The sequence below is a fragment of the Thalassophryne amazonica genome, chromosome 5, assembly GCF_902500255.1.
Source record: "Thalassophryne amazonica chromosome 5, fThaAma1.1, whole genome shotgun sequence".
Taxonomy (NCBI): domain Eukaryota; kingdom Metazoa; phylum Chordata; class Actinopteri; order Batrachoidiformes; family Batrachoididae; genus Thalassophryne; species Thalassophryne amazonica.
Genome location: NC_047107.1, coordinates 51,518,244 through 51,533,620, shown reverse-complemented (window position 1 = coordinate 51,533,620; position 15,377 = coordinate 51,518,244). Strand labels below are relative to the sequence as shown.

General features: G+C 39.4%; 1 protein-coding gene across 1 annotated transcript in view; it reads left to right on the top strand.

Moving 5' to 3' along the window:
• LOC117510476 (betaine--homocysteine S-methyltransferase 1-like) overlaps positions 1-15,377 on the top strand; it is a 366,504-nt gene that overhangs the window by 78,901 nt on the left and 272,226 nt on the right.

Genomic DNA, 15,377 nt, shown 5'->3' with positions numbered 1-15,377 from the left:
ATTTGCAAACTCTGCATCACTGGCATTCAGGTCATAGCTGGTCGACTCCTCCCAGCTCCTTTTTGCATCTACCAAACTCAGTATGTCAATGAAGGTTGACCCCAAACTGCACAGTAACAAGCTGGTGTAAAATATTCAGCAATGTGCTGTTTTATATTTAAATGCTATGTTACTGTATATTGCAGTATTGCAGTGCACTCTGGGAGTTCATATGACCATACTGCTGCTGCTGCAATTATCTTTTTGCAGCAATGTTGACTTACTTTACATAATGTAATTTTGCAGCTCTGAGGTGCTTTTGAGAAGCAGGGGATGTAATATAAGTACCACAGTATTCATTTAGCCCTGTGTCCACCTCCACCTGGAACACACTTGCATATTGTGCAGTGGAAGGCGGTGGCGGGAGTTACGTGCTGCACTGTGGCGTGAACAGCCTATTTGTGGATGTTCTTGGTGTCAACTCTATAATGCTGTACATATCATTTTTGATACATACATTTCGAGGGTCAGGCATTATAGGTTAATTCTGCACCACGAGTCCCAGTCCCAGTGGAGGAATGATAACCAACAGCCTCTTCTCTTAACCTCACAGAAACACCGACACAGGCAGCCTCACTGCAGTTGTTTTTACACTGACTTGAAAAACTCATAAGATGCCTGATGGATATTTGACACTGATGATCCGTCTGGCAAAATTAGCAAAAGTCCCTGAATCAAACTAAATTTACAACCCCAAAACGGACAAAAACGGGAAGGTATGGAAAATCCAAATAAATCAATAAAAATACACAAAAAAGTAATTTGCGGATTTATATTGACTTCTGTTTCATTGCAGACAGTACGAACACAGGATAGTTCATGTGTTGTGCAATCAATTTAATTTAATTTGCTAATATATGTCCATTCCTGGTGTTGTAGCACTGCTGCTTCACACAGTTAGAAGGTCATTGGATTGCTTCCCGCCTGGGCCTTTCTCTGGGTGCTCTGGCTTCTTCCCACCTCTAAACACAAGTAGGTTATGTGACCTGGAAACTTTGAATTGATTGTAGGTGTGAGTTAATTACTCTAATTATTTATACAGTAATTTCCTGCCCTTTTAACAGTAACATATTGGCAACCAGTTTGTAATAAATGTGTGTTTATTACTTTTCTGCAGCACGGCTTTGCTTTGAACCGTGAACCAATCGAAGCAGTGGTTCGCAGATTGATGCAATGCTTCGACCTATTGCTTAGTTTATTCTTTCTTTCTTTCGCTTAATTTTCCCCCGCTAAAACCCTAAAGAGCATACTTCTGTGAGTATTATTTACCTTTTCTACGTTAAACCGACCTGTTATGGTCTTCTGAAACAGTTGATAGATGTATTTTATAACTAGGGCTGCCAACTCTGACCATTGCCTTCACCCTTCCCAGCGTCTGTGTGAAACGATTTTTAACCATTTGACTGTTGACTTGACCCTGAATTTAGGTAGATGCATACATGCATTTGTTCTGATATGAACACGTGGAAAACAAATCATTATTTAGCAATTTATTTTTAGTGCAAAATAAATTTTCACTCACAATTTCAATATGAGCATTCTGTCTTCTTTAAAAATAAATCTCTGTAGTGCTATTGCTTAACTTAAAATTGTATAAATTAACAAAAAAAACAATAGAAAATTTACATCATCCAAAACAATGTAACAGTGCACATTTACACATTTAGTGTAATAAAAAGTGCAAAAAATAAAGTCTGGAAAGTAAACAATACTGTTGTCGCGCACCTTTTCCACCCAGCCATTTTCCTTTTCTCATTCTCACCTGTATTCTTGCATTCTTTTTTTTTTTTTTTTTTTTTTTTAGGAGGAGGAGTAACGACGTTACAGACATTGCTGTCCGTAGACATATCTGCAGTGTCGGTGTCTGTATCGATATCAGCCATGCTGATTTGTTATTGTCGTCCAGCGACCGTCGTCGGCTCATGACGTCGGTATCTTCTTGCGAGCGGATGTCTCCCGACCAATGAGATAAGAGTGATTCTGTATCGTCAACTCGTGTCTGTCAGCTCATTGGTGAAAAGCAGGAGAGAGGCTGGGATCAAATTTACCGTAAGTTTCCATATAAAGCGCCAGTCAATTCCATTGACATTTACAGACTTTTTGATTCTCACAGAAATATGGGACAAACTGCGTCCCGTTTCAGGTCAATACGTAACGCACACTTTTATTTCCAAATAAGGGACGATTCCGTTTTTCAAGGGACGGTTGGCAACCCTATTTATAACTTAAAAACGGGAGCGATGCTAACGCGTTAGCATGTCTATGGCATTTTTCAATGTTAAAACTTAGCATTAAGCAATTGCAGCTCTCATCACGTTCGGGTGCATTTGTTTTCAAATTGTAATATTTCTTAAATTTATTTTTGTTTATATATTAATAATCTAATGATTATTATATACAATTTTAGAGAAAGGCAAAAAGAACCTGAATAGAAACACAACAGAAAATATAAAAGCAACTAACAATGAACATAAATAAATAAATACATAAGTGTTTCCTGTGAACACCTAGTGACTCTTACACCTCCATTTCATCCCTGTCTTATTTAATGACAGTTTGTTTCGGTCAAACCATATTTTCAATTTAATTTCTTCAGTGATTTTCTCCAGAACTATCTGCCAAACTAGAAAACTGCTGCATCCTAGTAAGAGCAGAATACTACTGGAATGAATTTGAATAAGGAAAGTTGTGTTGTTGTTTTTTTTTTCCCTTCACTAAATGGATGCTGCACTCACTGCAGTTTATTGTCTGGAATAGTCCCAGATTGCATTTCAGACCTTCTAGAATTGAAACATTTTCGTGCAGGTGGTGTTGGGGGGTAATTTTGGGTTTGGGGTCTTGGGCCACATGTAGAACGAATCAGTTTTTAAATTAAGCTTTCAATTCATATAGTGGCATCTACCTTTTTTTTTTTTTTAAAGGTTACTTTATACTTTTATACTTTAAGTAGGTTTTCTAGCACATACTTTTTCACTTTTACTTGAGTAAAGAGGTCAAGTTGATACTTCAACTTTTACCAGAGTGCTTTTAAACTGCAGTATCTATACTTCTACTTAAGTAACAAATGTGTGTACTTTTGACACCACTGGTGTGGACTCAGAAAAATAATTTCATGTGTATATGAGTTGTAAGCTGAAAATGCTTCCAGTCCCTCTGTGGTTCCACGGTGATGTTTGGGAGCAAACCAGAGGGATACAGTGGAAAGGAATAATTTATTTGCAAAATGTATGGTATTACATCACCAACAAAATGAAAAAAAAATGCAGCATATATCAAATAATATTACAGTGTGTGTGTGTGTGTGTGTGTGTGTGTGTGTGTGTGTGTGTGTGTGTGTGTGTGTGTGTGTGTGTGTGTGAGAGAGAGAGAGAGAGAGAGAGAGAGAGAGAGCAAAACCCAGTGCGTTGCTGCCACCAACTGACCTATTATTGCAATTAGAGTAAAGAAAATCTCAAAAATATTGGTTAGTACTGTTGTGGCTGGGGTGCCTGGCTGGCTTTTGTTTCTGTCTTCTGTCTTTTGTTTTTCCTTCCAGGTGGCATGCGTTCAGGACTGAGTGGCTGTGTGGCTGAGTTATTAGGACCTAGTTGTGTTGAGTGATATTTTTTAAACAAAAACGTTGATTGTGATAATAAAGTATTTTGTTGTCATGTACTATGTTTGGTGAAATTATATCCTAGGTCTTTTGGATCCTTTGGATCTATGAAGCTTAAATGTGAAAAAGTCTCGGTATCGATATCGGCGATACTGGGCCTGTATTTACTTGGTATCGGATCAATACCAAAATTCCAGGTATCGCCCACCTCTAGCACACTGTGTGTTCTTCCGCATACGTCAGCTTCAGCTAACAGGTTAAACTAACAGACCCTAGGAAAAATATGATGCCTGCTATGTGGGCAAATATAAGACAAACCTATACAACAGAAAAGGAAACTAAAGCCAGAATTAAAGAAGGGTAGAATATGTAGCTGGGGTTAATTTACCATAACATTTCATCATTACTGCAAATTAGTGATGACAATCTGAAAATGCTGTTCCTGAATGATCTGAGACCACTGCAACACCACTGTTTCAGAGCATTGTTCCAGAGTCTTTATCGGAAGGAGATGATCAAGTGCCTCATCAAATGTTTCCAATTTTTTTCAAGGTTTAGAAATGTTCCACTTGATTTGCCTCTTCTGGTGTGGAAATATAAAACACAAGTGAAGAAATGTAAATGTCTACAGTCAGAGCGACACATGCACTTCCACGTACAGTGTATTGCTTGTTATACACGAGAGAAGTAAAATGCTGATTAGTTTTTCTCACAGTTCACATAACTTCTTCAAACATCTTTGTTATTTGTTTATTTGTCTGGCCATAGACAAAATTTTATTCTGGATGATTTGAAATAAAGCAGAGGTGTCCAAAATTTTTCCTTTTACGGGCCATAAATAAATCTGAATTCATTGCTGTGTGATAAAAAGAAATGTTTATTTTGTGTGAATAACAGGTATGTTTCAAAAAATTAGAACATTGTGAAAAGTTGAATTTTTTGTTTGATATTTCAGAGTGAAAATTTTATATATTGTAGATTCATTACATATAAGCTAAAATGTTTCAAGCATTCTTTAATTTTTATTTTCATATTGCAGCCTACAGCTTCAAAAAAGGCATCTCTAAATATCAGAATTTTTCATTTCAACTTTGAGTAACTACATATTTCTGTAGTATAACTATCATGAATCTCTCAGTCTGGTTCAGTACACACAGCCACAATCATGGCTTGTGACTTGACAGACACCGTCCACAAGTCACAGAATGCCATGTTGCTGAAAGGACTGGTTGTTCAGAGTGCAATGTCAGAAGTGTCCTACCTGGGATAAGGAGAAAATGAACTGGACTGTTGCTCAGTGCCCCTAAAAGTCCTCTATTCAGATGAAAGTAAATTTGGCATTTCATTTGGAAATCAAGGTCTCAGAGTCTGGAAGAAGAGAGGAGACAATACCTCCTAGAGAATCTATAGAGTGCATGCCCGTATATAGAGGGGGTTCAACCGAACCCCCCCCCCCCCCCATGAGAATTCTGCTGATTTTGTTCTGATCTGGATATCAACGTTATGTATTTTCTTTTCATTGATAATAAGCAACAAGCACTAACTGTTACACTGCTATTATCACACACCCTCAAGTTTCAATTTCCTCTGCCAGAGTAATCCCTTAAGTGATGAAAGGGGAAACTGCTAGATAAACTTTTCCCATGGGGGTTGAGAATTTTTGCTCCCTGGTCCCTATCCTCCTCTGATATCAAACAGATGAATAGGCTTGTAAATACCGCTGAGAAATAAAGGGAGCTTCTCCTTCCTGTTGCAAATACTGTAAAGGTGCAAATATTCGCCTGGGATTTATTATGCGAATTTCGCAAGATAAACAAGGTCACCAAATTAAATACCGCTATTTTAATACATAACGTACATATACGTACATATTCATAATGTAAACGCGAATATTAATACCGCTAAATACGAGGTCTGTTAGAAAACTATCCGTCCTTTTTATTTTTTGCAAAAACTATATGGATTTGAATCATGTGCGCTTGCATCAGCCAAGCTTGAACCTTCGTGCACATGCGTGAGTTTTTTCACGGCTGTCGGTTGCATCATTCGCAACTGACAGGCAGGTATAAAGTTTGCATTAATGTTATCTTGGTTCTTCCTGGGTGGTTCTTATGGCAACTGATCCAATCCCAAGCAAGGACTATTTGTATATAAAAATGTATTTCCTAAAATGATACATTTTGGGTTTCAGATGAAATTTATATAGCTTTTTACCCCTCGTAATCCTCAAAAAGCATTGTCCCTCGACCCTACCGGGGGTCCTGCGGCCCACTGGACCCCCAACTCAAGGATTTGAACCCCCCCTTTCACATTCCTATATACAGCCCTGGAGCGTCAAGAGGGAGATAAGAAGAAAGATGTCAAAATCCAACCCCTCATTCGTGTTGTGACACCTGGGCAATGGATCAAGTAGGGGATTGTCTGTTAGGGTGAAATACGGTGGGGACCTTGTGTGCCAGTAACCATGAAGCCCCCCTCACACACACATATATACACATAAAGGGCTACATCTGTCTGTCCGGGATAAACTCCCAAACTATAATATGTAGCCCTAAAAACTATATATATATTCTGAATTCTCATGACATGGGGAACAAACTGGTACAATTTTTTTTTAAGTTGAACTGAAAATTACCCCCAAAATAGCCATTTATTTAAGACCATGCAGTGTTGTACCATGTGCTTTTCATGCTGCCACTTCTGTCTGTCCGGGATAAATTCCCAAACTATAATATGTAGCCCTAAAAACTATATATATATATTCTGAATTCTCATGACATGGGGAACAAACTGGTACCATTTCTTTAAAAGTTGAACTGAAGATAAGATAAGACTTTATTGATCTCACAGTGGAGAATTTCACGTTACGTCAGCTCTTAAAAAAACACACACAAGATGGGTGTGAGTAGAGAAAAATGTACATCAAACAGCATGTGCAAGGATAAGCAATAATAATAATACTTGTAACAATACAATAAAATAAGAAAATGAGATAGAAATTACCCCCAAAATTACCCCCCAAAAAATTACCCCCAAAATAGCCGGCTGTGGGTATGACCGGACAGATTCAAATTTCCAGCCCTGTATCAATCAATCAATCAATTTTTTTTTTATATAGCACCAAATCACAACAAACAGTTGCCCCAAGGCGCTTTATATTGTAAGGCAAGGCCATACAATAATTATGTAAAACCCCAACGGTCAAAACGACCCCCTGTGAGCAAGCACTTGGCTACAGTGGGAAGGAAAAACTCCCTTTTAACAGGAAGAAACCTCCAGCAGAACCAGGCTCAGGGAGGGGCAGTCTTCTGCTGGGACTGGTTGGGGCTGAGGGAGAGAACCAGGAAAAAGACATGCTGTGGAGGGGAGCAGAGATCGATCACTAATGATTAAATGCAGAGTGGTGTATACAGAGCAAAAAGAGAAAGAAACAGTGCATCATGGGAACCCCCAGCAGTCTACGTCTATAGCAGCATAACTAAGGGATGGTTCAGGGTCACCTGATCCAGCCCTAACTATAAGCTTTAGCAAAAAGGAAAGTTTTAAGCCCAATCTTAAAAGTAGAGAGGGTGTCTGTCTCCCTGATCTGAATTGGGAGCTGGTTCCACAGGAGAGGAGCCTGAAAGCTGAAGGCTCTGCCTCCCATTCTACTCTTACAAACCCTAGGAACTACAAGTAAGCCTGCAGTCTGAGAGCGAAGCGCTCTATTGGGGTGATATGGTACTACGAGGTCCCTAAGATAAGATGGGACCTGATTATTCAAAACCTTATAAGTAAGAAGAAGAATTTTAAATTCTATTCTAGAATTAACAGGAAGCCAATGAAGAGAGGCCAATATGGGTGAGATATGCTCTCTCCTTCTAGTCCCCGTCAGTACTCTAGCTGCAGCATTTTGAATTAACTGAAGGCTTTTTAGGGAACTTTTAGGACAACCTGATAATAATGAATTACAATAGTCCAGCCTAGAGGAAATAAATGCATGAATTAGTTTTTCAGCATCACTCTGAGACAAGACCTTTCTGATTTTAGAGATATTGCGTAAATGCAAAAAAGCAGTCCTACATATTTGTTTAATATGCGCTTTGAATGACATATCCTGATCAAAAATGACTCCAAGATTTCTCACAGTATTACTAGAGGTCAGGGTAATGCCATCCAGAGTAAGGATCTGGTTAGACACCATGTTTCTAAGATTTGTGGGGCCAAGTACAATAACTTCAGTTTTATCTGAGTTTAAAAGCAGGAAATTAGAGGTCATCCATGTCTTTATGTCTGTAAGACAATCCTGCAGTTTAGCTAACTGGTGTGTGTCCTCTGGCTTCATGGATAGATAAAGCTGGGTATCATCTGCGTAACAATGAAAATTTAAGCAATACCGTCTAATAATACTGCCTAAGGGAAGCATGTATAAAGTGAATAAAATTGGTCCTAGCACAGAACCTTGTGGAACTCCATAATTAACTTTAGTCTGTGAAGAAGATTCCCCATTTACATGAACAAATTGTAATCTATTAGACAAATATGATTCAAACCACCGCAGCGCAGTGCCTTTAATACCTATGGCATGCTCTAATCTCTGTAATAAAATTTTATGGTCAACAGTATCAAAAGCAGCACTGAGGTCTAACAGAACAAGCACAGAGATGAGTCCACTGTCCGAGGCCATAAGAAGATCATTTGTAACCTTCACTAATGCTGTTTCTGTACTATGATGAATTCTAAAACCTGACTGAAACTCTTCAAATAGACCATTCCTCTGCAGATGATCAGTTAGCTGTTTTACAACTACCCTTTCAAGAATTTTTGAGAGAAAAGGAAGGTTGGAGATTGGCCTATAATTAGCTAAGATGGCTGGGTCAAGTGATGGCTTTTTAAGTAATGGTTTAATTACTGCCACCTTAAAAGCCTGTGGTACATAGCCAACTAACAAAGATAGATTGATCATATTTAAGATCGAAGCATTAAATAATGGTAGGGCTTCCTTGAGCAGCCTGGTAGGAATGGGGGTCTAATAAACATGTTGATGGTTTGGATGAAGTAACTAATGAAAATAACTCAGACAGAACAATCGGAGAGAAAGAGTCTAACCAAATACTGGCATCACTGAAAGCAGCCAAAGATAACGATACGTCTTTGGGATGGTTATGAGTAATTTTTTCTCTAATAGTTAAAATTTTGTTAGCAAAGAAAGTCATGAAGTCATTACTAGTTAAAGTTAATGGAATACTCAGCTCAATAGAGCTCTGACTCTTTGTCAGCCTGGCTACAGTGCTGAAAAGAAACCTGGGGTTGTTCTTATTTTCTTCAATTAGTGATGAGTAGAAAGATGTCCTAGCTTTACGGAGGGCTTTTTTATAGAGCAACAGACTCTTTTTCCAGGCTAAGTGAAGATCTTCTAAATTAGTGAGACGCCATTTCCTCTCCAACTTACGGGTTATCTGCTTTAAGCTACGAGTTTGTGAGTTATACCACGGAGTCAGGCACTTCTGATTTAAAGCTCTCTTTTTTAGAGGAGCTACAGCATCCAAAGTTGTCTTCAATGAGGATGTAAAACTACTGACGAGATACTCTATCTCACTTACAGAGTTTAGGTAGCTACTCTGCACTGTGTTGGTATATGGCATTAGAGAACATAAAGAAGGAATCATATCCTTAAACCTAGTTACGGTGCTTTCTGAAAGACTTCTAGTGTAATGAAACTTATTCCCCACTGCTGGGTAGTCCATCAGAGTAAATGTAAATGTTATTAAGAAATGATCAGACAGAAGGGAGTTTTCAGGGAATACTGTTAAGTCTTCTATTTCCATACCATAAGTCAGAACAAGATCTAAGATATGATTAAAGTGGTGGGTGGACTCATTTACTTTTTGAGCAAAGCCAATAGAGTCTAATAATAGATTAAATGCAGTGTTAAGGCTGTCATTCTCAGCATCTGTGTGGATGTTAAAATCGCCCACTATAATTATCTTATCTGAGCTAAGCACTAAGTCAGACAAAAGGTCTGAAAATTCACAGAGAAACTCACAGTAACGACCAGGTGGACGATAGATAATAACAAATAAAACTGGTTTTTGGGACTTCCAATTTGGATGGACAAGACTAAGAGTCAAGCTTTCAAATGAATTAAAGCTCTGTCTGGGTTTTTGATTAATTAATAAGCTGGAATGGAAGATTGCTGCTAATCCTCCGCCCCGGCCCGTGCTACGAGCATTCTGACAGTTAGTGTGACTCAGGGGTGTTGACTCATTTAAACTAACATATTCATCCTGCTGTAACCAGGTTTCTGTAAGGCAGAATAAATCAATATGTTGATCAATTATTATATCATTTACCAACAGGGACTTAGAAGAGAGAGACCTAATGTTTAATAGACCACATTTAACTGTTTTAGTCTGTGGTGCAGTTGAAGGTGCTATATTATTTTTTTCTTTTTGAATTTTTATGCTTAAATAGATTTTTGCTGGTTATTGGTGGTCTGGGAGCAGGCACCGTCTCTACGGGGATGGGGTAATGAGGGGATGGCAGGGGGAGAGAAGCTGCAGAGAGGTGTGTAAGACTACAACTCTGCTTCCTGGTCCCAACCCTGGATAGTCACGGTTTGGAGGATTTAAGAAAATTGGCCAGATTTCTAGAAATGAGAGCTGCTCCATCCAAAGTGGGATGGATGCCGTCTCTCCTAACAAGACCAGGTTTTCCCCAGAAGCTTTGCCAATTATCTATGAAGCCCACCTCATTTTTTGGACACCACTCAGACAGCCAGCAATTCAAGGAGAACATGCGGCTAAACATGTCACTCTGTATATGTATTGGCCATCTGTATTTATTTAATCCCTTTCTACAGCACACTCAGCAAAACAACAACATTCTTAGGCTGAGGCTGTGGGTATGACCAGGCAGATTCAAATTTCCAGCCCTGTATACAGTGAGGAAAATAAGTATTTGAACACCCTGCGATTTTGCAAGTTCTCCCATTCAGAAATCATGGAGGGGTCTGAAATTTTCATCTTAGGTGGATGTCCATTGTGAGAGACATCATCTAAAAAAAAAAATCCGGGAATCACAATGTATGATTTTTTTACTAATTACCTCCGCCAAGGAGGTTATGTTTTCGGTCGCGTTTGTTTGTTTGTCTGTTTGTCAGCAGGATAACTCAAAAGGTTTTGAACGGATTTTTGATGAAATTTTGTGGAGTGGTTGGAAATGACAAGAGGAACAAGTGATTACATTTTAGTGGTGATCCGGATCACGATCCAGATCCAGGAATTTTTTAAAGGATTCTTCACCATTGCGGGATAGGGGGAATTTTGACATTCTAGTTTCTAACTCCACAAAAACAAGGCAGAAAGGCTTGAAAAAAATTAGGGTGTAACATAGTCAAATGTTCTATCAAACAACAAAGTTTGGTGATGATCGGATCCGGATTTCGGATCTGATGATCCAGAATATGCAAAAATATAGGGAAAATAGAAAATGTGTCAGTGTGAGGTGACAAATGAAGCTAGAGATGCACAACTAACACCAAATTGTAGCTGAATCTGTACTGATTCAGTAAGGTGTCATCAGATTTGATGTAGCTTCAAATGTTATGGAGCTAGATCCAGAAGAAAACCGCCATTACCGAAAAATTGTTTTTATACAATAACTTTTGAACTAATAAAGACATAAAAGTGATTCCAAGTTCTAGTGGGATGTTTTCATGGTCAAGGATGTCAAATATAAAGGAAAGAAAAGTGTATGTATCATAGTTTTGGTTGTAACACTGAATTGTTGAATAGATCACTGTGCCAAGGAGGGAATCTCTTTAGGGTCAGTGACCCTATGGCCTTGTTTAGAGGAGTGTTTCATAAATGTTAAAAAATTCATATATTTGCAGTTTAGTTGAATAATAAATTGAATTTTGTCTCTTATTTGTTTTTGTCTATAAGCACATGCAATATCAATATCAGTGCTCAGATGACAGTAGCTTCTGGGAAAGGTGCAAGTTGCAATAAACTGTGATGCCAAGCGCTAAGGATACATGCTATCCAGTCACAGCAGATTAAACTTTTTTTTACTACTGAGCAAACATCATTGTTAGACTTTTTTAGGTTCAATGATTCCATGGCGTGTAGATGTTATGGTGTCAGTGACCCCATGGCCTTGGCGGAGGTTTGCACTCTCTGAGTGCTTCCACTTTATTTGTATGTTACTGCTGCAAATAAGTATTTGAACACCTGTGAAAATCAATGTTAATATTTGGTATAGTAGCCTTTGTTTGCAATTACAGAGGTCAAACGTTTCCTGTAGTTTTTCACCAGGTTTGCACACACTGCAGCAGGGATTTTGGTCCACTCCTCCATACAGATCTTTCAGGTTTGGAGTTTCAGCTCCCTCCAAAGATTTTCAATTGAGTTCAGGTCTGCAGACTGGCCAAGCCACTCCAGGACCTTGAAATGCTTCTTACGGAGCCCCCCTTAGTTGCCCTGGCTGTGTGTTTGGGGTCATTGTCATGCTGGAAGACCCAGCCATAACCCATCTTCAATGCTCTTACTGAGGGAAGGAGGTTGTTTGCCAAAATCTCACAATACATGACCCCATCCATCCTCCCTTCAATACGGTGCAGTCGTCCTGTCCCCTTTGCAGAAGAGCACCCCCAGAGTATGATGATTCCACCCCCATGCTCCACGGTTGGGGTGGTTTTGTTGGGGTTGTTCTCATCTTCTAAACATGGTAAGTGGAGTTGATTCCAAAAAGCTCTATTCTGGTCTCATTTGACCACATGACCTTCTCCCATGCCTCCTCTGGATCATCCAGATGGTCACTGGTGAACTTCAAACGGGCCTGGACATGTGCTGGCTTGAGCAGGGGGGCCTTGCTGCCCTGCAGGATTTTAAACCATGACAGCATCATGTGTTACTAATGTAATCTTTGTGACTGTGGTCCCAGCTCTCTTCAGGTCATGGACCAGGTCCTCCTGTGTAGTTCTGAGCTTTCTCAGAATCATCCTTACCCCGCAAAGTGAGATCTTGCATGGAATCCCATACCGAGGGAGATTGACAGTCATCTTGTGTTTCTTCCACTTTCTAATAAATAATCATAACAGTTGTTGTCTTCTACCAAGCTGCTTGCCTGTTGTCCTGTAGTCCATCCCAGCCTTGTGCAGGTCTACAGTTTTGTCCCTGGTGTACTTAGACAGCTTTTTGATCTTGGCTATGGTGGACAGGTTGGAGTGTGATTGATTGAGTGTGTGAACAGGTGTCTTTTATACAGGTAACAAGATCAAACAGGTGCAATTAATACAGGTAAAGAGTGCAGAATAAGAGGGCTTCTTAAAGAAAAATTAACAGGTCTGTGAGAGTCAGAATTCTTGCTGGTTGGTAGGTGTTTAAATACTTATTTTCAGCAGTAACATACAAATAAATTATTAAAAAATCATATGTGATTTCCGGATTTTTTTTTTTTTTAGATTATGTCTCTCACAGTGGACATGCACCTAAGATGAAAATTTCAGACCCCTCCATGATTTCTAAGTGGGAGAACTTGCAAAATCGCAGGGTGTTCAAATACTTATTTTCCTCACTGTATGTGTTGGCCATCTCTGTTTATGTAATCCCTTTCTATACCACACTCCTGTACAACCCAGTTTGCCTTCCTGTCTGAATACATTAATTTTATATTTGTAAAATTGCAATATAAAAAGAGTGACATACACCACTACCTCAGTTTTCATCCATTGATATTTACATTTACTGTTACCTACCTTTTGTGTGTAATTTTGTTATAAATTTGATTGCAAAACAAAGTCTGCATGAAGGACTTCAAAAGTGTTTGTCTTTTAACCAAGTATTTCCACTTAGTTTGGGGAGTCCACCTCTTATAGTTCTGCTGGACAAACTTTAGTCCATGAACTATATATATATATATATATATATATATATATATATATATATATATATATATATATATATATATAAGGTTAATGTATCATAATTGTCAAAAATGAAAATATGTGCTGTGCAGCACAAAAGAATCACCCACTGGAAGTTGCACAACAAGGACCTGGTACATTGGTACAAGTGGATGTCTTCTATTTTCAAATAAATCTTGACCATAAGAAGAAAATGTCTCAGTGACTAAAATCAATACCTGCTATGCAACGATCCAGATGGAAAAATACCCCCCCCCCCCCCACAAATGTGTTTTTCCATAATGACTTCTTTGTGTATAGACTAATAAAAATTTTTTGCATTTTCGGTGGGAAGTATCTTATTGATTTTCGTGTTTATTGGTATGTTCCAGTCGGAATCTTGGTCTGACACTTGCCAATTGTAAGGACCCCTTCACACATAGTACGAACATGGTTGAATTGTGCATGAAGTGCACATGGAGCAGGAATCGTATGCAATACAAGTAAAATCGTAGCTGCCTCCAACGCCTCGTACATCTGTTGCTACAACTATTTACGCACACCAGCGGCAGAAAGACAGAGTGTGCGCTGTGAGAGCCCATCGAACCCTCACCTGGCAGGTGTCGGCCAAATTCCCGGTGACACGCATGAACATGTAACACCGCTCGCTTGGCACTTACAAAATGTGTGGCCATTCGTGCTATTAGCACAACAACAGTCAGCAGATGATCACTGTCGAGCTGGATGTGAAATTTGTCTGTGCCGCCACGAGTGTGGCTTTGCAAAAAGACACAGTGACACATGACGGTAGTGTGTGCTGAACTGACAGTGGGTGTGTCCGCCCACAGGAGCAGCTGTGGAGATCCCTGGTTCTGGACGTCCCAGCTGAGGAACATGTACTGTGTTTGGACTGACATGAACTAACAACTGCCCATTGTGACGCGTGTGTGTCTGCTTACTGTCCTCATGTGGACATACAAAAAAACATATATCGCTGTTCAATGAGCTGCACCAAGGGAGCACATGCTGCCCGCATTGAGAGGCTACCCCAGGTGAAACCCTCAGATCATAACACGCAGTGGGTGATCTGAATGTCACCCATGTGAGCTCTGTTCCACATGAAGCAGTGTCTGTCCTGCGGCGCGCCATCCACAAGACGTGTGTCAGGCCGGACATGCGCGCGGGGCCAGCTGGACACGCCGCCAGCAGATGTGGACATGATAAGCGCGAACTGCTTCATCATTCATGTGGTAACGTTTCTGGCTGGCAATCAGAGCTTTTGGAAATTGCAGGTACGAATCCCATGGGTGGCATGTATTTTTATTTTGTTTTATTTTCACAGCAACTGTGTGATGTGGTTACACATGCTGCAGCTGCTCGCACTGTGTTCCCGTGTGCACAAAACGGTCGCAGCGGCATCTTTCATGCTTGCCTGTCGGCTTAATGTTTTTGTGGTTTGCTCATTTGAGCTGTTCCGCCGTGATTCGCCCTGATTTGTATGTATTTGAACTATGTGTGAAGGGGCCCTAAAATTCTTCTTCGTTATCATTTAATAGCCTTCTAACATTGCCCAAATTTACTTGAAACATGTTGTCCAAATTAAACACACCACATTTTCTAATTAGGGACCACATAAACATGCTCTAATTTTAAGAATGTACTCATATTTCAAAACAATATATATTTTGTACACAACTGTGATGAATCATTGTATATCACTTACATCTGCAGTATGTTATTTATTCAGAAATGATGTCCTTATATCAAAATGAAGCTGAAGCATATGTCATTCTCTTACTTCTTGTTTTTTTGGATTAACTTCCTGTTTAATGGAAATAACACTACCATGTGATTTTA